The sequence below is a fragment of the Podarcis pityusensis genome, assembly GCF_964106645.2.
Source record: "Podarcis pityusensis genome assembly, chromosome: 11".
Lineage (NCBI taxonomy): Eukaryota > Metazoa > Chordata > Lepidosauria > Squamata > Lacertidae > Podarcis > Podarcis pityusensis.
The window spans coordinates 39,669,917-39,693,610 of NC_138036.1; the positions used below are offsets into that span (position 1 = coordinate 39,669,917).

General features: G+C 41.8%; 1 long non-coding RNA gene across 2 annotated transcripts; it reads right to left on the reverse strand.

The window, feature by feature from the left end:
- Nucleotides 1-3,472: 3,472 nt before the first annotated feature.
- LOC308458366 lies at nt 3,473-23,186 on the reverse strand. Of its 2 annotated transcripts, XR_013977287.1 has the most exons (4): nt 23,040-23,186; nt 19,487-19,616; nt 7,324-7,406; nt 3,473-3,823 (listed from the first exon to the last, which is right to left on the reverse strand). It is a non-coding gene; the product is annotated as an uncharacterized lncRNA (long non-coding RNA). The 2 variants fall into 2 exon arrangements; XR_013977286.1 differs by lacking the exon at nt 7,324-7,406.
- Between the last annotated feature and the right edge of the window lie 508 nt (nt 23,187-23,694).

The following is a 23,694-nucleotide window of genomic DNA, read 5'->3' on the forward strand; positions in this document are numbered from 1 at the left end:
CAGCATTTAAATGACTGTACTGTTGTCCAGGAGTAACAAAGAGACAGAGGCAAAGACAAGAATTAGCTCTGCCCTCTGAATTGTTTCTTTCTCAGTCCTATGTGTGTTGGGTTTGGTAGGTGATCAAGTATAGCCATACTACAAACATATTTTATTTCTTTGTCTATTAAATTTGCATACCACCCTCAGGGGATCCCAGGGTGGTTCACAGAGTAAAATACAATACAGTGGTACCTCGGGTTACAGACGCTTCAAGTTACAGACTCCGCTAACCCAGAAATAGTACCTCGGGTTAAGAACTTTGCTTCAGGATGAGAACAGAAATTGTGCGCCGGCGGTGCGGTGGCAGCAGGAGGCCCCATTAGCTAAAGTGGTACCTCAGGTTAAGAACAGTTTCAAGTTAAAAACAGACCTCCAGAATGAAATAAGTTCTTAATCCGATGTACCACTATATAAAACACAAGTAAATAAGTAAACCAGATACGTTTAAAAGGCTATGAAATATTAAGCAGTCAAAGGCCTGGTTGAAGAGGACCGTTTTTGCCTTGTGCCTAAAAATATAGAATGAAGGCGAACCTCCCTGGGGAGAGCATTCCACAAACATGCCATCTTAGCCACAGTTTATGGAGACCAGGAAACACATAGTTTCAAAACAGTATTTATTTATTACTTTGTACATTCCAAGGCAAAGATGTGAGACTGAAATGAAGATTGGACAATAGCGAAAGGGAACTTCAATCTTCAAAGGCAGTGTACTTCTGCATGCCTGTTTATAAGGAAAGAGTAGCAATGGATGGCTGCTGAGGTTTGCTGGTGGGCTTCTTCAAGACACCTGGTTGGCCACAGTGCAAAACAGAAAAGTGGACTAGAGAGAGAAGATATGGTCTGATAGAGAAGGGCTTAAAATGCCTTCTGAAGCTAAGAAGTGGCAACCTATAAACTATGGAAATGTATTCTGCACTTGCCACAGTGGCACAAGTCTATGCTGAAAAGGGTAGCAAACGCCCCCTTTTTAGTCACTGGGCAAACCACGCACATTTTCTTCTTAGTGCAACATTTCAAGCACATTACATTTAAGGTGATATTAAGGATTATTCCACATCAGTGTCTACAAATAAAAACCATAGCAGTTACAAGATGTTTTTCTTCCTTGTTCGCAGCTGGGAACAAAGTCCCTTGCCTGTTGTTTACATTTTTATACATATAATGTTCAGCATGCTTGAATATTCAACTTCACATGCAGTGATCCCTGTCTTAATTTCAGATGCATAGTCGGGCATTCGGAAACCTGGACGTGTTAGAAAGTCAGTCTCCACACATCTGTCCATCATGCCTGAATATTCATGGGCAAGTGCCCATGAACAGTGTACTGGGCTCAAAAGGCAATCCAAAAATTCCATGGAGAACATTGGTGAGACCTTTCTGTACACAGGATCTTCCAAACACAATTCTCCTGGAATCAGTGAGGCTTGCCATTGGTTCTTACATGACTCAGGTGGTATGGTCGCTAGTCCTGCATGGTTGCAGTTCACACTGTTCTGATAACACTGAATGGGGAGCACATGGGCAAGGGGTGGATGATGCGACTTCCTAGGCTAATGCTGCCCTTTTGCCATTCTCCCTGACTCTGTGGTGCAGCATAAAGGAGGCAGGTGAAAGATTATCTAGCCACAAAAGCTATAAAGTGTATGGAGGCTGGAGATGCTATTGTACATGTTTGGGACTTTTGACATTATGGGAACGATCATTCCCATGTGGCAAGAGTCATCAAAGGCTGCAGTCTGTGCAGGCCGTGCAGACTTACACTGGCCTTCCTCAGATAACTTAGGGAGGAAAACTGAGGTTGTGGAGAAGCCCTCATCTATGTTGAGCAGTTTGTGGAAGCCACCAAGTAACAGTGGTGCATGTGGATGACCTTACAGCCTATCTGTGATTGATAGGAATTCCATATTTAAAATCAAATTAACTACAAAGCAGAGCAGGGATGTTCTTCCCATCCCTAATTTTAATATATATTGCACACTTTAGATGATCCTTCATTTTATATTATCCTCCATGCCATTAAACTGAGGAATTATACTTCATTTACCAAGGATGGGAAGTTGAGCTGGAGAAACTTCAGACTCCCAAACAAAATTATTAATGGCTGGATGTTATACTGATTAGATTTAGGTGGCTGTAAAGGTTGCAAGTGAACTAAATCTAGCTGGCTGTGCTGTGTTTGCAGGCCAACACTGCCCTCATTATAAAACGATCATTCATTTGGCATGTTGGCAGGCTGTGCTTTAAGACTCCATGTCTAGGTTTCATGTGCAGGAGAATAAATGGACCTCTCGTATCTTAAAGCACAGGAAAAGTTTGTTATTCAAGACCGAGGGGCATTTTGAAAAATAATGTCCAAGTATATAAATGAAGTTTATGCTGTATCTGTGGTGCAGTATTTGAATAACAGTTGCAATTACCCATAATGCTTCAAGCCATCATATATGAGATGGCAACAATAGTTGAAGCCTACCTGTAGAAAGCAGGAAGCAGGATTCACACCCCACCAACTAACCCTCATCAGCTCCACTCTCAAACTTTGCATATTGATGAAGAGCTGAAGGGTAACTCTTTGTACAGTTGTCTGAATGCTCTTAAAAATCCCCTCTGCGATTGAGAGCCTTGACTGCACATGTTCAGTATGTTCAGTTGAGCAGGTGAATGTGTATGTGTTCAGACATTCGCCCTCAACATGCCAAGTCTAAAAGTGGAGGTTGTGGGGATGGGTGGCATCTTGCAGACATTGGTCTTTCAAATTTCAGTGGTGCCCAGTGTGAGGACAAAATTCACCCCCCCCCGCGCCTTTCACCTTCTGTTCTGCTCAATTCACTACATCATACCTGTGATGTCCTGCAGAGTCCCCATGGCTCTGCACCTACAGTAGTGTAATGGAACTAGTCACACACTGGCCTAAATCTGCCTCTGTCCCTGTCTGCACATTCTTTGCATGAGGAAAAAACACATGCATAGGACTTAACACATGCATCAAAGTGGGGTTCTTCTTGGGGTAGACACTATCCCTAGTGTATCATCAATCCATTACTTCTAGAGCTATCCAAACAAATACAAGGATCAATTTTGCATTTATTCCAATTAGGAGAAAACAGAGAAGTCTATATAAAGCCACAGGGTGGTAGTTCACTACATTTTACCCACTGGGGAAAAACCACACACCATGATAGTGGGGTAGGAGAGCTGAAAATAATGCCAATATAGTTCACATCTGTCAACCAATGCTCCCCTTTGGTTTCAGATAGTACATTGGTAGACAAGTCTAAAAAGTCTGGGACACAAATTTTCACCGCCTTCTAGTTGCTATGGTGGCTCATGTACCAGAAGTAATGTATTTAGTCTTAACTCCGAAAGTGTATACTCAATTCTGAACAAACTAAGAATCCTAGAGCAAAATATACACCAGGAGGCTTCTGGCGTATATATTCCAATGTTCTTATGTTGACTGAAATGGGAAGACAATAGTTTTAAAGTGCAACACACACACACTTATCCACATTGCATTGCTATATTGTCCTCATGAAAATTACTGCTGCTCAAATTCAGGCACAGTTTACTACCAAGAGGCCATCTTTTCTTTCATCCTTTACATTGTCGCTTGTGTTCCTCTGCTTCAGGGTATTTGTCAGCTAGCAGCAGGTAGTGGTTGTAAATGCCTCCTCTGTTTGTTTGCTTATTGGGTTCCTTTCTGTGAAGGATCTGAAATTGCTGTGGTAAGAGACGGAAAGTTGGCTGAGACGGACCACTGGGAGATCAACACAAACTAAACCTGGAAATAAGAGACAAATATTTATTAATGAGGGTGAGCAGAGATTGCAAGAGGCATCCAGGGAAAGTTGTGGAATCTCAATATGCCACACTCTTCAAACAGCTCTCCAAAGGCTGGAATTTGTTTAAGCACAAGCCGACTTTAGCTTAATAATAACTAGAGGGGATGCAGAAGACTAGCGGTCCCATCCACAAGCCAATCAAGCAGAAGCATTTGGATATAAGCCAATTTAGTCCAATTGGAGTTAATGAGATTCAGTAGGCTTCGAACACAAGTGAAGGCTGGGTTGTAATGAGGCCAGGCTGGGTAAGAGCAACAATCCTTCCTGCTCTGAAAACCTCTGCCAATGTCCAGAAGAATGGCAGGGAAGATGCAAGAAGCAATGCACACTTAGCCTGGCATTATTTGGAGACGTAAGAGCCATGCCCAGGGTCAGAATGATCACTTAATGAATCAGCGAGGGCTCAACAGTCAGATAATAGGTTGCATCATTGGTCAGATCCAGTTTATACTCTTCTTGTGATCTTAAGCACATACACACAACTTCATATTCTTCCCTTGCAGAGATGTTGGTATGCAGTTCAGAAATGCATTTACAAAGAGAGAGCAGAAATGTTGACCAAGCATTCATTACATTCACAGTACTACATTAACAAAATGTAATTATAATTATCCTCCCAGGCTTTCACTTAGCAGTTTGATTACTTTCCCTCTAAATACTTAAGCGAATCTGAAATGTGCCTTTCAGCTAATTCTTCCTGCAGATACTGGTTCATCTGGTTCTGTACTCCCTGCTTTTATGGGGTAGAAGAGCTGTTCCCTACATTATGTTTTAGGTGTACACCTAAGGTGTTTTAAGTGTATGTCTAGCAATGAAAAATGTCAGCATAGTGTAATGGTTAGAGGAGCTTTTGCCAATTTGGTGCTCTCCAGATACAGTTGTACCCTGGATCCTGAACGCCTTGGTACTTGGACGTTTTGGCTACCGAATGCCACAAACCAGGAAGTGAGTGTTCCAGTTTGTGAACGTTCTTTGGAACCCAAATGAACGACAGGGGTTCTGCGGCTTCCGATTGTGAAGCCGCACTATGGTTTCCCAACGTTTTGGAAGTCGAACGGACTTCTGGAACAGATTCCATTCCACCTCCAAGGTACAACTGTATTTTGGACTAATGGGAATTGTTGTCCAAACAGAAAAACTGAGAAGGAGTGCTGGGCTCACCTCAATTTATTTCCCAGGGGGCGGACCCAAGCAAGGCCCATTGGCTGTTTGGCCCATCCCTTGGGGAGTTGCTGGACCCGGGCCTGCCTGCCAAAGGCCAATTTGCAGGCAGGCCTGCAGTTCTCCCCAGCTGGCTGCCGGATCGCTGACCAGGGCTGTGGCCAGGCCTCAATGCCTTCTGACCGTTTAAGATAAGCAGACTTGTCATCCAAAACATCTGAGGGGACCCAAATACATGGCTCAGACACGTGCAACATATACATATATAGCCTTATCATGAAATTTGGATTTACTATAGCACACTGTTCAGCCATTCTTTCCTGGCAAACATGCATTTACTGCTGTGAAATTTGCACTTTTGCCTGTAGTTCTTAGGCATTTTAATTTATTTAGCAAGATTTATATATTGCTCTATCAAACAAAACAGTCAAACGATCCAAGCAGTTTCCATAAATAGTATAAAAGATTCATTTAAAATAGTGGTAGAAAAGAGTTTAGAAACAATATATGCATTTATTTCTTGTGCTTGCTTTAAACTTAGCACAAAACTTCTAGAAAGTGATTTACCATCTGCTGAAGCCTTAAGGTAAGGCTGCATGCCAGGCAATAATTCACTAAGGAATATTCTCTATTTTCCTTAAGAATGATCTTAAATGTGGTTTCATTTCATTCCTCCAAATTATGGTAAATTTCCTTGTGACTGGCTCTAGTCAATAGAGCAGAGTGAAGGATATGTTTTGAAAGATCTCCCATCTCACTTCTCAGCATTTACTTTTTTCTTCATTTAAAAAGCTGGAAATGCACAGCTCTGCACTGTGCAGTATTTGTGATCTATTGGTCAACCCCTGCTTGATTAATGCACAATTTTAGTATTTTCCTCCCAACCTGCAAGCTGCTTTCCTTCAATGATTAAAAAATGAGCACTTGGCACCCTTAAGCACACACGCTGATGTTCCAGGCTCAAATTTATCTTGTAGCTTTGAAAAATAGCCCTATAAACACCAGCACATCTGAAAGCTTTACTATGTATTCCAATGAGCACTGATCAAAAGAGCTGATCTGAGTGCTGCGGTCAGACTTGCAGAAAGGTTAAAGTTCACTCTCCAGGAAGCATATGAATTATAAGATGTGCCTGGGAGATGGGGGGGGGGCAAAAATGTGTCGCAGTGACAAGAAAGACTGGTTGACTAGTCATATGCAAAGAATCATGGAAGTGGGAAGAAACTTTGAGATCATTTATTCCTACCCCTGTTCAGTTCAGGAATCAAGATCCTTGACAGATAGCTTTATGCCTCTACTTGAACATCTGCAACTATGAAGAGTCCCATCACCTTCTGAGATACTCTGTTTCACTCCCACACAGCCCTTGCCATTAGAAAGGGTATCCTAATGTTTAGTCAAAATCTACTTCCATGTATTAGTTCTAGTCCTTTCCCCTGGAGCTACGCAGAATAAGCATGCTCCATCTTCTGTATGGCAGCTCTTTGTGTGTTTGAAGGCAGCTATCATGTCTCCACTTAAATCTTCTCTTAAGGAAGTTAAACATCACCAGCTCTTTCTCATGGACAGAGCTTTTTTTCAACTGGAACTCAATTCTGGCACCTCTCAAATGGGTCCCATTGCCATTGCCAGAGAACAAGGGAGGTATCAATGGTGAGTTCTGGCTTCTCTGTTTCTAGAAAAATAGCACTGTTCACAGGAGTTGGTTTCAAGATCCCTCACTATCCTGCTCAACAGCCTCCCTCTTCTGGACCCATATTAGTTTTTGTCAAAGTCATTCTTAAAATGTGGTGCCCACAACCAGACAGAATACTCCAAATGCAGTATAACCAGCACAGAATAGAATGGAACTATTGCTTCTCATGATATGTTTGTTTTGTCCATAGGTTTCTATTCAAAATCCAGAGAGACCCTGCATTAGATATTTTTCGTTCTGCTGCTTCTGAAATCTGATGGGAAATTTTTTTGGATGACATTATAAAACGTGGCCTTGTTACAAATCATTTTTTTCAAAAATAATAATAGTGTATTGTGATTGTGGTGACCTTCGTTGCTTATTCTTTTTGCTCCAAACCATTGCCATTGCTCTGAATCAAACCTTAGTGCCAGATGCACCAGCAGGTGATGATGCTCTTGTGCTATAGAGGGATGGGGAGCCAGTCATTATTGGCCAATGGACAGCGACAATATAATCCAGTAACATCTGACTTTGTGATCAAAGTTGGTCACATTGCTGGTAGGGAGGTGCAGGAAAGGTTCAGGTTAGATAATGTAATACCTTTGAAAGTGAAGGGCTTTTCTGGTGGCCAGATGGAACAGTCTTGAGGTCTACCTGCCACATCTGCCTGGAGTTGTGGGGCCCTGGAGTTTAAAGAAAATGTAACTGTAGTTCAGTCCAGTGTCTGGCCTCCTTATTCCTGGGTCTGGACACAGAATACCCCACACCAGGTGCCGGTCGATTGCAGTTGTTGTTACATTAATATATGTGGCCCAATTCACCCAGCCTGCTTATTTCCCTGTGCAGCTGCAAAGCTAAACCCACTGTACAAAAATGCAGATAAGAAGACTGTTACGATTTTAGGCTTGTTTTCCACTCTTCTGCAAGAACTCACACCAGGTAACAAATCAATGTAGGCAGGCAAGAAATGAAAGACTATATGTCAGATTTGATTTCTTGCAACTTCCTGATAAGAAGAGGCTTTTAAACTGTACATTAATACAAAATTATTAATATCCTTTTGTGAGGTGTTAGATAAAATAAAATAAAGCACAACCCATGCTGCTGAATCCACAGTTCCCACCAAGTCTGGTCTTTTAGCTAGATTATTTTTTGACAGTATAATTAGTCACAGTTTTCCTTTGATTTAAGAAGGACAGAAGAATAATTGTATACATTGTGTGTGTGTGTGTGTTTCTGTGTGTGCATTTGAGTGAGTAAGTTGCTAGACAACTTTCCCCTGCAATTATTTTCTCTCCTAATAAATAATATTTGAACTACTGTGTTCATATTCTTAAGTGAGCATCTCTCAATCAGACCTGCAGCTAATCTGGCTTTCCGAAAATAACAGGCAAATTGCCCTGGAACATTATATAAGTCTCAGGTGGTGGAAGCTATTTGAATATCCTGCAGCTATTTATTGGATCTAAATGGAAAAAACGGTGACATATTAAAATTAAATCTAGATAGCTGTTCCCATAGCTGCAAATGAAGGGCAGAAAAATTGGGTCCTGATGGTTCCAAGATTTCACTTTCTACTGTTCTATACATGCATTTAGGACTGAAATGGGGCAATTTTGTGCTGGGGTGCTCTAAGGGAAAATGGATTTACCGAACCTTCTCTGAAACATTATTATACAATGAGTTATAATGAATAAGCCTCAGTGTATTCATTTTGCTACCACGTAGGTGTGGTGCAACTGTCAAATATTGGTCCTGGTTTTTGAAAGAATAGAAACACTGAAAGTAGACCCGTTCCAGGCAACTGGAAAACAGGGGTTTTTCTTTGTTACTTAGTTTTAAGTTAGTCCTTAAAATCTGTTGCCAGTAACACAATAATTCTCTTCTCATGCAATGGATGGGTTTGGGGTAGGTGTGTTGCAGTGGGGCTGAGGGATAGCCATACCCACAAATCAAGGTGCACAGGAAATCCATCACTGAAGAGGGTTCATAACATGCTAAGGCATTGGTGACATGTTAAGGGGGTCAGTCTTGCTCATGGACTAGTGGGCAAGTGCTCAATCCTATGCCATCTTACCTGAGAGTAAGCCTTATTGAAATGAATGGGACTTATATTTGAGTTGACAACTGTGAGAACAGGATGCTGGACTATACGGAGCATTGGCAATTAGACATGTATAGGATTATTCTGCAAATATTTTAAATAAAATAAAATAGGTCATGATGCATGCAGAGGAGACGGAGTTATGAAATTCATCTCTTCTGGTCCATGACAGCCAAGAACCTGTGTAATCATGTTACCTACAGTATTCATAAATTCAGTGGATGCACTAGCAAAACATTGTGGTTTAATGCCAGGGAAAATATGATATTTATGGATTATTATTATTTTTTTAAATGTACTACAGTATCTACAGAAGAAAATTGGCTCTCAATATGTAGACAATTGCAGTTTGTCCTGCATATCCCACTTACTGTCCCATTATGGTAGACATGCCCGAGGCAATGTGGTTACCTCCCCTTTCATGGTGGCTTCTACAATTTTCAGGATCCAGGAACATTCTGAAGTTTTATTTATATAGCATGCAAATGTCACGCCTCCCAAATCAGTGGGATTTGGCCATATACTGTAAGCCGTATTAGTTCCTGGAGTTATGTGAGAACAGTCACAAAGATGGAAGCAGCTGTAGTCTTCTTCAGGCACTTGATATGGGCAGACCTTCTGATCAGATTCTGATTGTGTGTTTCAGTATCTCGACAGGGGTAGCCAACATGGTAACCTCCAGATGTGGCTCAACTCCAAGCCCATCAGCCCTAGACAACATGGCCAACAATTTGGGATAATGGAAGCAGTAGTCCAGTAACATGTGGAGAGCACTACCTTGGCTATCCCTGATCCAGGCCTGGCTGAGAAACCTATGGCCTTCCAGATGTTGCTGGACCAGATGTTGCTGGACACCCATCAACTGGTCATTGGCCATGCTGCCTGGAGCTGAAGGGATTTGGAGTCCAACAACAACAGGAGGGCTACAGGTTACCAACTTCTAGTTTAGGGGGCACATAGCTCACTCTCAAGAGCTTGTACATATGGCTTGTGTAATTCCAGGTTAAAATATTACATAACAACATAAGAAAAGCCAAAGGTTTGTAGTCCAGCATCTTCTTCTTACAATGGCCAACTAGATACCTGTGGGAAGCCTGAGCATGGCATTCTACGTCTGACAGTGAAGGTAGTAGAACATCAGTAGAACATATGTAAATGGGTTTGGGTGCCTCTTCTCTTATTGCAAGAATCAGGCTGCCAGAAAAACCCCTCCATTTGTTGTCCGACACTGTAAGCAGAACTAGGCACAATGCTTGCAGTAATGAACCTTATTGCTCAGTAATCAAGAAGTCATCACCCAGCACATCCATCAGATAAGCCCGTCAGTTGCAGAAGCTAAAGTTCTGTCCTCTCTCTCCCTTATTTGTACCTCCCTCCTTGCATTTTTCCCCCGCCGTGACTCAGCTTTTCTCAATTGTTCTAGCCTTTTCCTGACCCTTCTTTCTTGTGCTGAGAGTAGGGGAAGGGAAGGAGCTGAATTCAGACTGTATTGCAGAGCAGAAGACACAGTCCCTGCTCCTTCTCTATCAGCGTCTGAGGCTACCTCAAGCATCTCCACTTCACCCTCACTCTGCTGATGATTCCTCCCTGTCTCACCGGTCTGAACCTGATTCAAAGTCCCCATCTCCCTCAGGTGCCTCCTGGACTACTTGCTGCTGTTTCTCATCCAGCCAATCCCTGACATCTGATGTATAAGTGACTTAAGCTTCTACTTTTTTGTGTTTCCAGTATAACATGAGAATAAAGAAAGTTGTGATCTGCCCCCCATGGGGTGCATAAATTCCAAATATGTGTGGAGGTCAAAATCTTGTTAGACAGGGAACACAAGTTATTGCTTTGCAACTTATTATTGTATAGGCAAAAAAATGCTGATCTATACACCATACTGCAATGCCCAAAGCTACTTTAAGGTACATCAAACTTTTAATGCATGTTTATACCACTTTGTCATTAATTGCATATATTCAAGCCGATCACACACAATATTAGAAAGAAATCATATTATTTTTGTTATCCATTAAGGGATCCAACAAGGAGGCTTGATTTTGGGGAATTATTAGTAATGTTACAAACTTCCGTGCCTCCCTTGGAATTCTCCTGTGTGTCTATATCATCACTTAGAACAATATTTCATCCGTTTGTTCAGTTATTCTCAATTTTATAATGGATTGAATCTATATTGCTCTGAGCCTGTTTACGCTCGGCAATTTTGTGTGTTTTAAGATTAGCATTTCTTATGATTTCCAGGACATATTGATTTTCTTTGGATGGGATACAGAGGTGCACAGCTGATTTCCAATGATTCAAAATGTCGCAAAATCTCTAGCCTTCTAATGCAGGCTAAAAGGGACCGAGTTTTTAGTGCCTTGTCTGGAGGATGGCATTTCTTGAAGGTCAACCAAAGCAGCTCCCTGGCAGACAGAAAAATATTATTTGTCAAACTGAGATGACAGAAGTAATGCTTGGTCTCAAAGCTTATCAGGGCTATGTGGTGGTGTTCATGAAATGTGTACAGTGGACATATCTTTGGAGTGACACCGCAACAGAAACATTTAAAGTTTTTTCTTACTAACTGATAAGGGCCCCTTGGGAGCATGTCTACAATTAATGACTGCGGTGCAGAACTTATTGGATATATGGTTTGGTTGTCAAGTGATAAAAAAAAGCTTGTTCAGTTGATACAAGATTGATCTTTGCTGCATTCATTCCTGAATTCTTAAGAGTATGTGTTTCTCCTTACATTATAATCTCCAATGCTGCCTTTAAAAAAACCAAAAAAACCTATTGACTGCACTGAATAGAAAGACGGTGGTGAAAAAATAGTTGGGACAGTTTAGGACAAAGGGCAGAATGGATCACATAGTGTTATTCAGTCGGCAGGTTCCTGAATCTTCTTAAATTCAGAAAAGGTTTATCATCTCCTCTGAGGGGTACGTCAGTCTGGACAAGATGCACCACTTGGATGTTGCACTGATTATTGCCCCCAATCCAAGAGAGCAAATACTAGAAGGAAAGGTTATGTAGAACTCAGCTTATGTGATTTGCACAACAGACTGAGACAGAGTGGCATGAACCAGCCTTTTTCACGTGTTACTTACATATAGGGCTATCATGTGAAGAAACAGGCCCAGGCCCAGGCCCTCACCCCCAACACCCACATCCTAATTCTTTCCCAGGTCCTTTCCCTCTTATTATTACACTACTAGTAGTCTCGTTGCTCGGGAGTTCTAAGAAACCCCCAAATCAGTGCAGCTTTGAAATCACTGTTTAAATTCAGAGTAATTTTGAAACGTTCAGTATCTTCACCATCTTGATTCAAAATGGCACCTCATTATATCCAAACAGACAAAAAGCTGTTGCTTAATATCTTAAGAGACATCCGAATCCACAACAACTTTCTAAAATATATAATAAAAAAGACAAGTGAGAGAAAGAAAGTAATAGAAAGAGAACAGAAAAAGAACAAGATACACATAAAAGAGAAGGAAGATTTAGGAAAATGAGTTATTCCTTGGAGCCCATGGCAGCTACTTTTAAATTCAACAAAAACACTGGGCAACTGGTCCTAAGTGTATCATGATCAATACAGCTTTGGGAGTAAGATAATTGCCTAAAACAGGTTAATTATCTACAGCTTTAGCAGAAGCCTTATTGGACAAGTAGCCTTTTGGAAAACCTAACCGCTTCAAAAGTAGTAACAATGAATCCAGTATAACTGGATTTAAAAGCTACCAAGTGCGGCTCATGCAAGACATTATTTGAAGACTTTATTGCCAGATGTCTTTGCTTCCGATTCTGTAAGCTCAAATGGCAGCATTTGTTGCTATCAGTCTTTTGACTGGGAGTTTCAGGTGCATGAAGGAACAAGAGCAATTGAGCATTGCGGGATTTGAATGACAGCCTGGGGCTTTCAAGGCAGACTCTTGCTTACAAAGTTGAGAGAATTTCCAATTGTCAAATTGGCATGTGCCAGATGAAGGGCTTAGTCGGGGCGCCAGCTGTTCTACAGGCACACCTGCTGCGAAATAAACAATTAATACAAAAGCGAAGTGCACGAATATGCAGGCAGAAGACTTTAATCCCCCCCAATCCCATATTGTGCCGTTCTACAGCAACTTTCTGGGGTGACAGGTGCCATAAGTCAGCTTATTGATTAATAACAACATATTGTCGAAACAGAATGTGCAGGCTTGTCAATGAGAAGGAAGAGGAAGGGGGCACAAAAGTGGGAGGCAAAATCCATGAAGAGTAAAAGGGCTTCAATAGGTTCTTTTGCTGTTAAAAAATGGAGGGGCAGATACAATATTCATCCAGTTTTGTTTTGTTTTGCAAGGGAAGCCATTTTTAAAGAATTGAGAATAAAACATTTCAGACCACTGCTTACTAAGATATTGGCTATAACCATGTGAAACACAGGCTGTATTGAATAATATAGTGCCCTGTTCTAAGTATGCATCTATTTATGAATGCTTGCCTGCCTGCCTGCCCCCCCCCCCATATATATGGGCAGCAATTTGTAAGAAACTGCCTGCAGCCTAATCATCTTACAATGCTTGCAAGCAGCACTCCCTATTCACATACTGTAAATTGTGGAAGAGGCACATAGATAACACATTTACCTTTCTTTTTCTTTTGCTGAAAAGGTTCCGAAAGAAATTTACAAAGATGAAGTTTAAGACCGTCTCTGCCCTCAGGATTACGATTTAAAAGACATGCCATGCCAGGAAAAAGAGTGGGAAGAGGAAGCATATATTAAGAGAAATGTGTGAGAGAATGCATGCAAATTTCCATGTGGAATGTTAAACGAAAAACTGGCAAATTGATGAAAAAATTGAATCTTAAGTTTGGAAAAAAGAGAAACAAAGACTAATGGGTTTGCCCATCACTAGTCAGGGACCGTCCAAAGTTGGGGGGGGGGACTGGTATCCCTTGTACATGTAATAATTTTTTGAACCACAATTCGTGAGGGAGACATGGGGCAGACACAGGAGTTGGCAACAAATTTGCACCGCTTCTCTTGGGGGAATACCTGAGGGCTGACAGTCACCACATCTTCCTATTGTGCAGCCATGCCTGCTGTGGATTTACTACAGTTCCACCACTAAAAGAGGCAGCCTCCAAATTTCATCCAGCCACCACACATCCCAAAATTGTCATGTTCATTAAATCAATACCAATGATAATAGAGATACTGCATATGACAGTGTGTAGCCAGCTTGAAGGGTTTTAGCAGTCTCTGTGCTCTGTATTTGTGCAAATGGCAGGTACAGTAAATATTATTGACATGTCTGGTTTGTTGAAGGGTTTTAAGTAAAAGGTCTTCTTCCTTCAGTTCCCCTTTTTATTGTCTAAGAATTAAATTGTTTGACTGGATGACTGTCTAGCTAGCTTGACTTTGGCACAAGAGTGCTATAACTAGTAATTTCCCTCTGTAGGTCATTCGGTGTGCGTCTTTCCTATGCGAGAGCTAATAAGAGGTGTCACTCCTCAAATCCTTGCCTCTCCCTGCATTTGTGTCAGCAGCTAAGGAACTGTGACATTCAGCTCCCTTATGGCCATGGTGTGCCCGCTAATTATGAAGCTCAAATCAAATCACTAACAGGCTCAAAGGGGGACAGTTATCTGTTGATCGGTGCCATTTTTTCTTCAGACGATCAGCTCATGGATGCCTGATGTAAAACCCTTAGCATCTCCAAGAGAAACAAACCCAAGCAAACTGGGATAGATTTTCCTTACAGTTGTGGACTTTAGAGACAGTCTTACATGGAAGAAAGTCATTCAACACAAGAATGCATGTGTTTTCATTTAAAGTAGACTTTGAACAGTACAAATGAATGTTTTCAGTGAAGGATGGCAACTTTCAAGCCTTACCTTCGTTATGAACTTATTTCACAATAATTTCATTTAGAATGCATTAGGGTTAAATGAGCAGCACCCAGCGGTCTTTCATTACACTATATCATGGGTTGGCAAACTAAGGTCTGCAGGCTGGATCAGGCCCAATTGCCTTCTAAATTTAGCCTGTGGATGGTCTGGGAATCGCCGCGTGGATCGCCAGCACATGGATCGCCAGTGTGCTCGTTTTTTGCCTCTCTCTCCCTCTTCCTCACACAGCAGTGACGCCGGCGCCTCCTCCCTCCCTCCTCCTGGCTTCTCCCCACCCTGCCTAGAGGAGGAAGGGGACAGGGCTTTGTTGGTGCTGGCCCCTCTCTGGAGCCCTTTCATGCACCGCTCATTGTCCCTCTGCCGCTGCCGCTAGCCCCTGCCGCTCGCAAGACACAGGAGCCACGGTTGGCTGAGCTCCCCTCTCGAGTGGCCGCCATTTAAAGCAGCCCCTCTCCAGAGCACTTTCGCATGCCGCTCATCGTCCCTCATCCCCCCCCCCAAAATACAGTCCGGCTTCCCACAAAGTCTGAGGGACAGTGGACCGGCCCCCTGCTGAGAATGTTTGAGCACCCCTCCACTATATGCTGACAGAATCCACTGCTTTCCAGAATGGAGAACTAATACAGGATTATTATTGAAAGCACATTGAACTATTCTGAACTACATACACACTGGGGAGGGCATGGAAAGAAGAAAGGAAGAGACAGTAGTAATATAGCTAAGCTGGTACAAAGCTGGGGATAAAAATAAATCACTATTTCGGGGTGGGGGACATACGTATTTATTAATTTTCTTTCAGAACCTTCCATTCCTAGCTTGCCCCTGTCACACAATCCCAAACCCCTATCCTTTCCTTGAGGAAAGCACCACAAAACTCCAAGGAAGCGTTCAGATTAGATTACTTTGTCACAATAAAAGCATAATGACTTGGATACTTACTTCCTGAGGTAGACATCTGATCACAGGGCTTTCCTGCCATCCAAGTATGGTTTTCTCTGCTTTCCCAAAACTTTATTGCAGAGTTGGAGCAGCTTCTTGAATAGCATGAATATTGACACAAATATTGTAGTGGGAAGGGCAACTCTGCAAAAACCAGTCCTCTCTCCTTGCAAGCAGAAGGGCCTTGTTCTCAGGCAAGGGTATACTGGGCACCTTTTTGGATTCAAGCTGGTTTGTGTAGAGCATGCTGTGATCTATACTATATCATGCTCTATTTGGGAGCCATGCTAGAGCTCTGATAATGGACTCTCCCTCCCACTCATAACACTGGTTCTTGGGCTACCGCAACCCACTAAGAGATTTAAAGGTGACCAGTACCTCTTAATAATTGGACATAGGCATTTTCTGACAAATGCCAAACCAACAGGAGCCAGATTCCGCTCCCCCCCCCACCCAACTTCCAGTATATCACACATTAAATATAGCTCACCTGGGGGCCAAGTATTATGGCTAATTTTCTTTGAAAAATGTGTTTACACAAATTCTAGTGTTTAAGCGTAAAATCCCCCCAGGAAAAATTATACCTCCACCACACATTGTCTTTGTTCTACAATTGATTTTCTGATGTTGGGCAGCGGCAAGCCAACAGCAGTAAAACATCTCAAAATTAAGTGTGGGATAATTTGTTAATGTGCCAAACTTCCAACTTGCTGCACGGAATGGGCAAATAACAAAGCAGTCTAAGGAGTCACAAGCAAAAATAAAGCCAGGTGCTGTGCCTAAAAATGTCTAATCTCATACTTTGCAGCAGCAGGGGCATGTGTGGTGGTGGGGAACACTCCTCACTATACTGCTGCTGGGTGGCTTGGGGTGGGGCTGAGGTCAGGGCCATGTGGGTCACTGGAGGGACCAGTCATTGCTGCCCTGCCTCAGCACTACCCAGGTAAGCCATAACAACACTGTTGTCAGGAGGGCAACTCTACTGTACCACAGAAATCACTACTGTTTTATAGATTGAATTTTGCAGGGCTGGCCCACCCATGTGTCAAGGTGAGGTGAGTGCCTCAGGCAGCTGAATCGAAAGGGGCAGCAGATCTAGCCCCCAAGAAATGCATCACCCGCTACTCCTGAAATTGCAATGGCAGCAGCTATGGCGTGCTCCTTGGAGGCTGGGTCTGCCATCTCCATGGCAGTCCCTCTAAAGCAGCCTTTACAGTGGCCTCTTGGTAAATAGGAGGTGCTGCTGGTCTCCTCCCACCCTTGTTCCTAATGTAGATTTTTATCCCCTCCTTGTTCCTGATGTAGAACTTCATTAAGCCCTTCTTCCTTGGCAGGGGGCACCATTTTGTGGTTCGCCTCAGGTGCCAAAAACAAAATGGGCCATCCCTGAATTCTGGACATCAGTCCGATGGTGTGGCAGCAGAAAGCACCAACAAACTTCTTCCTCAGCTCCTATTCATTTCTCTAATTTGAATCTATTAAACTTTATGGTGTATGGGAGGTATTCAACAAAGTTCTTTCACTAGCATTTTGATTTCCACTTGTGCCATGAAACTGATCTGCCATGTCCTCTCCCTGCACACACCTGTGTCCTCCCTGAATCTGCTCTGGAAGGCACATTTAAGGGTCACAAGGGACGCATGTGGAGGGAGGAGAGGGGAAGTTCCATTGTGAAGCCAAAAGTCCTTGCCATAGTGGAAGCATTTGGTTTAAGAGTGCCTTGTGAGTGGTATTCAACTAAGTTTTACTCATAGTCGACCTATTGAAATCAATGAACCTTAGTTATTTTCATTAATTTCAATGGGTTTTATTTGAGTAAAACCTTGGTGGGATACCATGCCATGTCCTCCCCCCCCCCCACTTCCTGGACATGGCTCTCATGTGAAGAGGACATGTCAGAAAACATGTTTAAGCCTTCTTCCTGATAAGGTAGCTTATCAATTGTCTGTTCTTATGGGGCTGTGCCCCAAGTCCCAGGAGATCACAAACTGGCACATCAGATAGAAACTGTATAATATGTTTCACACTCTAAAATACCTAATTGCACCCTGAACTGGTTGAGTTTCTTTGGTCCCAAGATTGTTTCCATAATCTAATACCTCTAGCAGCTTAACATTCAACCCCAAACCTCCAGGAAAAGAGAGTGATCATATCTCAAAAATGCTGGTTGTCCATGGTAATTTTTGTCAGTTTCTGGAGATGGGCCAAACATAATTATTCCCTGTGTTTTATGGAGAATGGTGCTTACTGTCCCATCAGTCAGGAGTGTGGTTTTGACCCTGCTTCTTGTGATGATGATAGCAACAAGAGAGAAACTATCCTGGCCAGTGCTCAGAATGACTCTATTTTAACTTCTAACACATGTAGTGCCATTTCAGGGTCATCTGGGTAGGTGGCAGCTACTAACTGCCTCAAGGAGATCCTCCTTCGCTCCTACCACTACCCCTGCTATTGAAGTTAGTGGCAAAACAACTCATCTCAACAAGAATATGAAGTTAAATGAGAAGCATCTGCCACTACCAAGTGTGAACCCACAACATACCCTGATTATGTTTGACCCAGCTATGAAATTGTTCCCTTTTCGAGGATCCAAATTCACTTTCTTCCACCAAAAATGTTCACCTCAACCCTAATATGCTCTTAACCTCATGCACCATGTGACAAGTTGCATGAGTTAAAGAAGCATCATTAAGGAAAATGAGGAGTCTTGTGCCATGTGGTTTCATGGACCACAGTCCGTTTCGTTTAAAACTCCAAGCCTATGTCATATAAAATCTGTTCATCTCAAGGTGCCAAAAGACTGTTACTTTTGCTATAGTAGGCTAACCCTTCTGGAAATGATAGAGGAAACACCACAGAGAAGAGGTTTCATATTCACTCTGCAGCTATCCCTAGCTAAGTGAAGGAAGGTGGGTCAGTTTTTTAAAAAAATGTTTCCAGTTTTGAAACCATTCCCTAGAAATGAGACTGGCTCCCCAAAATACAGGGACTGGTTATAATTTTGTTAGAGCAACAATGTAAGACTGATGATCTATTCATTTTAGTGAGACTTTGGCCAAATAAACTGCATTAGACAAACAGCCACCAGTTGCTGCCAATGTAGGCTTTGCTCTCCTTTGGCAGGTTAGTTATTTACTGGCTGATTGCTCTTTTCATATGTGAATGACAGTCTTTTTGAATTAATGGCTTACATGATATCTGCCTTTGTTTCATATGAATGCGTTTATCTGTATAAAGTGGCATGCCAAAAAGCACTGATAGTGATCTGATGTTGCATGTCTGCCGTTGTACAAGATCTATGGCAGTGGTAGCTAATATGGTGCCCTGTATATGTTGCTTGACTCTATTGCCCACCATCCCTGACTATTGGCTAATGCTGGTGGGATCTGATAAGAATTAGAGTGCAACAACCTCTGCAGGTACCATGTTGTGCTATCTCTGGCCAATAGGAGCAGGGTGTAATCTTTGTAAACTGTTTAGCATTTTTGTTTTTTGTTTTTGCCAAAAATGTTAAGCAATATATCAACTCTCTAGACCTGGTCCCTACCACCCACTAGTGGGCATTTCAGGATTCTAGGTGGGCGGTAGAGGGTTCCACGGCACAAGCTGAAACCTCCTTCCATCAAGCACTGGTGGGCGGTAAGGAAATGTTACCATTAAGAAAGATGCATTAGTGGGTGGTAGGCACTAGACAAATAAATGAAACTGCTCTTCTGGATCCTTCACTGATATCAAGCACTGCAGGTAGGAGACACAGGGTGTTATGGACCTCTCTACCTATAGCCTGTCATCCCCATGATAGTTTGAACAATAATTTTTTTACTATTTCTCTACCTATATGACATGAGGATTTGTTGGCTGTTCTTCCTTCTTGTAGGGGGAACTATAGTGATTCTTGTTGCACCAAGGAAACCAATGAAGCTCACTGGGTGACTTTAGGTCATTCACTGTTTCTCAATCTAACCTAAAATAGAATGAAAGGAATGGGAGAGAAACTTATACACTGTCCTAAAACCTGGAAAGAAAGATGGGATAGAAATGTAGTAAGCAAATCAATTCAGGCGAACTGGGTAACTGCAGAATTGGAGGTGCAATGTGAGAACCAGTCTGGACAATATGGAAACCAAAGGTCCGTATTCTACTGTAGTTTCTTCGGTCCTTTTCTGAAGAACAACATTTGGATTTCAAAGCCTGTTCAGCAAATGGCTGCAGAAAGATTCTTGTAGTTTCTACAATATAGCTGAAGTTGGAAAATTCCACTCCATTTTCTGATCTATTTTCTTTCTACTCCTATGATCAACATTTCCCCCACTCATTATAAAGTGTAGCAAATGCAACAGACATCAGCTATGCCTTATAGTATATGTATTTGATTACCTGCTGTGCAATGAAAAAAAGATGAGATGGATTTCACACTATACTAGAGATGATTGGTATGTTTATTTTCTTCCTCATCACTCATTTGGCTCTGGAGATACAGTGCATAAGCAGCCAAAATCCAGCTTTGAATATGCCTCTAGAGCTAGCTCATAGGAGGTACCATAACATAATGTACGCAGTGTCCATGTGAGAGGGCAAAGTAGCTATGGGTGTGCTGTGACACTGACTGTTATGTTGGTAAGCTCAGCCCTGAAGACAGAACAAAAAGGGGAAATGCTCTACCATCTCACTGGTGCTACAATGTCCATACTGAACTGGAATCAGAGTGATCTAATTTATTCCCAAATGGCTATGAATAGAAGATGCTATAGGGCAAGCAGGGAGGGAGAGCTGTTGCCTATGTGCCCTCTTTTTTTTTTTTAAGCAATTTATTAGGTTTTACAATAAAAATAAACATAATAAGCAATATAACATTGATCTTAACATATTTTCACATTTTCTTTGGACTTCCTCACATCTCCCGCTCCCACTTTCATCGTTGTAACGTTTTGTCAGCAATTTATCATCTTATTTAAATTCTTATATCCCTTCTATATTTCATAATCTTATAATTCTCAGAAGAAGCTAAATTTCACAGTCTTACTTATTTTCTTAAAAACTTCTAAATTTAGTGGTGCTCAGTTATTTTGATCTAGCATCTTGTTTAGCATTCACTCAAATTACAATACTTTTGTAAATAGTTCTTAAATTTCTTCCAGTCCTCCTCAATCCTCTCTTCTCCCAGGTCACGGATTCTGCCGGTCATTTCAGCCAGTTCCATGTAGTCTATCAGTTGTATCTGCCATTCTTCCAGTGTGGGTAGATCTTGAGTTTTCCAATGTTTTGCGAGAAGTATCCTTGCTGCTGTTGTTGCATACATAAAAAATGTCTGGTCCTTCTTTGCCACCCCTTGGCCGACAATACCCAAAAGGAAAGCCTCTGGTTTCTTAGTGAAGGTATATTTAAATACCTTTTTCAGTTCATTATAAATCATTTCCCAGAACGCCTTCACTTTAGGGCAAGTCCACCAGAGGTGGAAGAACGTTCCCTCACACTCTTTGCATTTCCAACACTTATTATCAGACAGGTGGTAAATTTTGGCAAGTTTGACTGGGGTCATATACCTTCTATAAATCATTTTCATTACATTTTCTTTCAGAGCGTTACATGCAGTAAATTTCAATCCATTACTCCACAACCTCTCCCAGTCCTCAAACATGATATTATGCCCAATGTCCTGTGCCCACCTTATCATAGCCGATTTAACCGTTTCATCTTGTGTATTCCATTTCAACAGCAAGTTATACATCCTTGAAAGTACCTTAATCTTTGGTTCTAACAATTCTGTTTCTAATTTCGATTTCTCCACCTGGAACCCTAGTTTCTTATCATTTTTAAAAACTTCTTTAATCTGAGCGTAATGTAACCAATCTCGCACTTTGTCTTTCATTTTCTCCAAACTCTGCAATTTCCAATTGTCTCCATCCTTTTCTAGTATTTCCCAATATTTTGGCCATTTAGCCTCCATATTGAGTCTTTTTCGGGCCTTGGCTTCCAAAGGTGAAAGCCACCTTGGTGTTTTATTTTCCAGCAAGTCTTTATATTTTGTCCAGACATTAAACAATGATTTTCTGACAATATGGTTCTTAAAGGCCTTGTTTGCTTTAACCTTGTCATACCATAAATATGCATGCCATCCAAAGGCATTGTTAAACCCTTCCAAATCTAACACATCAGTGTCTTCAAGAAGTAGCCAGTCTTTTAGCCAGCAGAACGCTGCGGCTTCATAATACAACTTTAAGTCTGGCAGGGCAAAGCCCCCTCTTTGTTTTGCATCGGTTAATATCTTAAACTTAATTCTGGGCTTTTTGCCCTGCCAGACAAACTTAGAAATGTCTCTCTGCCACTTCTGAAAGCACTCCTTTTTGTCCAAGACCTGAAGTGTTTGAAATAAAAACAACATCCTTGGCAATACATTCATCTTGATAGCAGCAATTCGGCCTAACAAAGAAAGTTTCAATTTTGACCAACTATCTAAGTCTCTCTTAATTTCTGTCCAGCATTTTTCATAATTGTCCTTAAATAGACTTAGATTTTTTGCTGTTATGTTTACCCCTAGGTATTTTACTTTTTTAACCACATTAAGTTCCGTCTCATTCTGAAACCGTTCTGACTCTGTATCAGTCAAATTTTTCCCCAAAACCTTAGTTTTCTGTTTATTTAGTTTAAATCCAGCCACCCGACCAAAGTCATTAATCAGTTGTAATACTCTTTTCGTACTGGGCTCTGGCTTCTGCAAGGTCAAAACCAGGTCATCTGCGAAAGCTTTTAATTTATATTGTTTCTGACCGACCTGAATTCCTTCCACCAACCGATCCCCTCTAATCATGTTCAATAGCACGTCCAGAACCGAAATAAATAACAAAGGGGAAATAGGGCAACCTTGTCGTGTCCCTTTTTCAATTTTAAACTCTTCTGTAACCACATTATTAACTATCAGTTTAGCTTTCTGTTCTGAATATATCGCCTCAATCCCATTCTCAAAACCCCGTCCCCTCTTTAAGGTCTCAGGGTATGGACTATGGACACATAGCACAGTCACCTTGCTGAGGATGAGCAGATCTGGCTCTGATCTATATGGGAGGCCACTAAGATCTCCATTTACGTAACCTGGAGTTCCATTATGGAAGAAAGGTGAATGGGCTCCCCAAAAGCATTGGTCTGGTGGCAGGAAAGGACTCTGGACAATGTGAACATATAGTTTGATTCAACAAAGCTCTAATCTTCTTACACTCTCAAGTGTAAGAATCTGCTGGCTCAAATTTAAAGATCTAAGGCAAATCCCACAGTTGTTGGGCGTGGGATTCCCTGCTATTCTCTCCATCCGTTGTCTCCTTTGGTGAACATCAAATTCCACAGCTTTTCAGTATCATCAACATGCAAATGATACCCAGCTGTAGCTCCCTACCCAAGGCATCTCTTCTTTTATCCCATCTTATATCTCTACTTGTGCGTCAGATAGATCTACTCCTATGTTTCACTACCACTTAAAAGTTGACATATAGATGACTGAAGCACTTATCTTTCTTCTCAAGTTTCCATCTTCCTGATCATCCTCCCCATCCATTCCATTATCACCTTGGTAACTAAGAATGCAACACTGGCTTTATCCTTGGTTACCTTTGCTTCTTACATTTAATGGGTTGCCAAGCTGCATCACATTCCCCTGTGGAGCACCTCAAATATCTGCTGGCGTCCCGTCTAATTAGTTAAAACTCTGGTTCATGATCTGGTTATTTCTTGCCTCTTGCCTCTTCTCTTCCATATCTCAGGCCTCTCAACTACATACAAAACTCAACTGCCAGAACCATTCACCACTTCCATTGCTCAGATCATATGACGTCCTCCTTCACTTGCTTCATATGTAAGATCTGAGATCTCCTTATTCCATATGGGCCACTCAACCACTTCAGTCTGTGGGACTGGCACTGTTACAGGTGCAACATAGTACTCTGCACTTGTAAGAAATTGGTCTTTGGAACGCCTTGCCTATTGATATCATGCAGATGCTGTCGCTTTACTCTTTTCAGCATCTGCTTAAAATATTTTTGTTAATGCTAGTC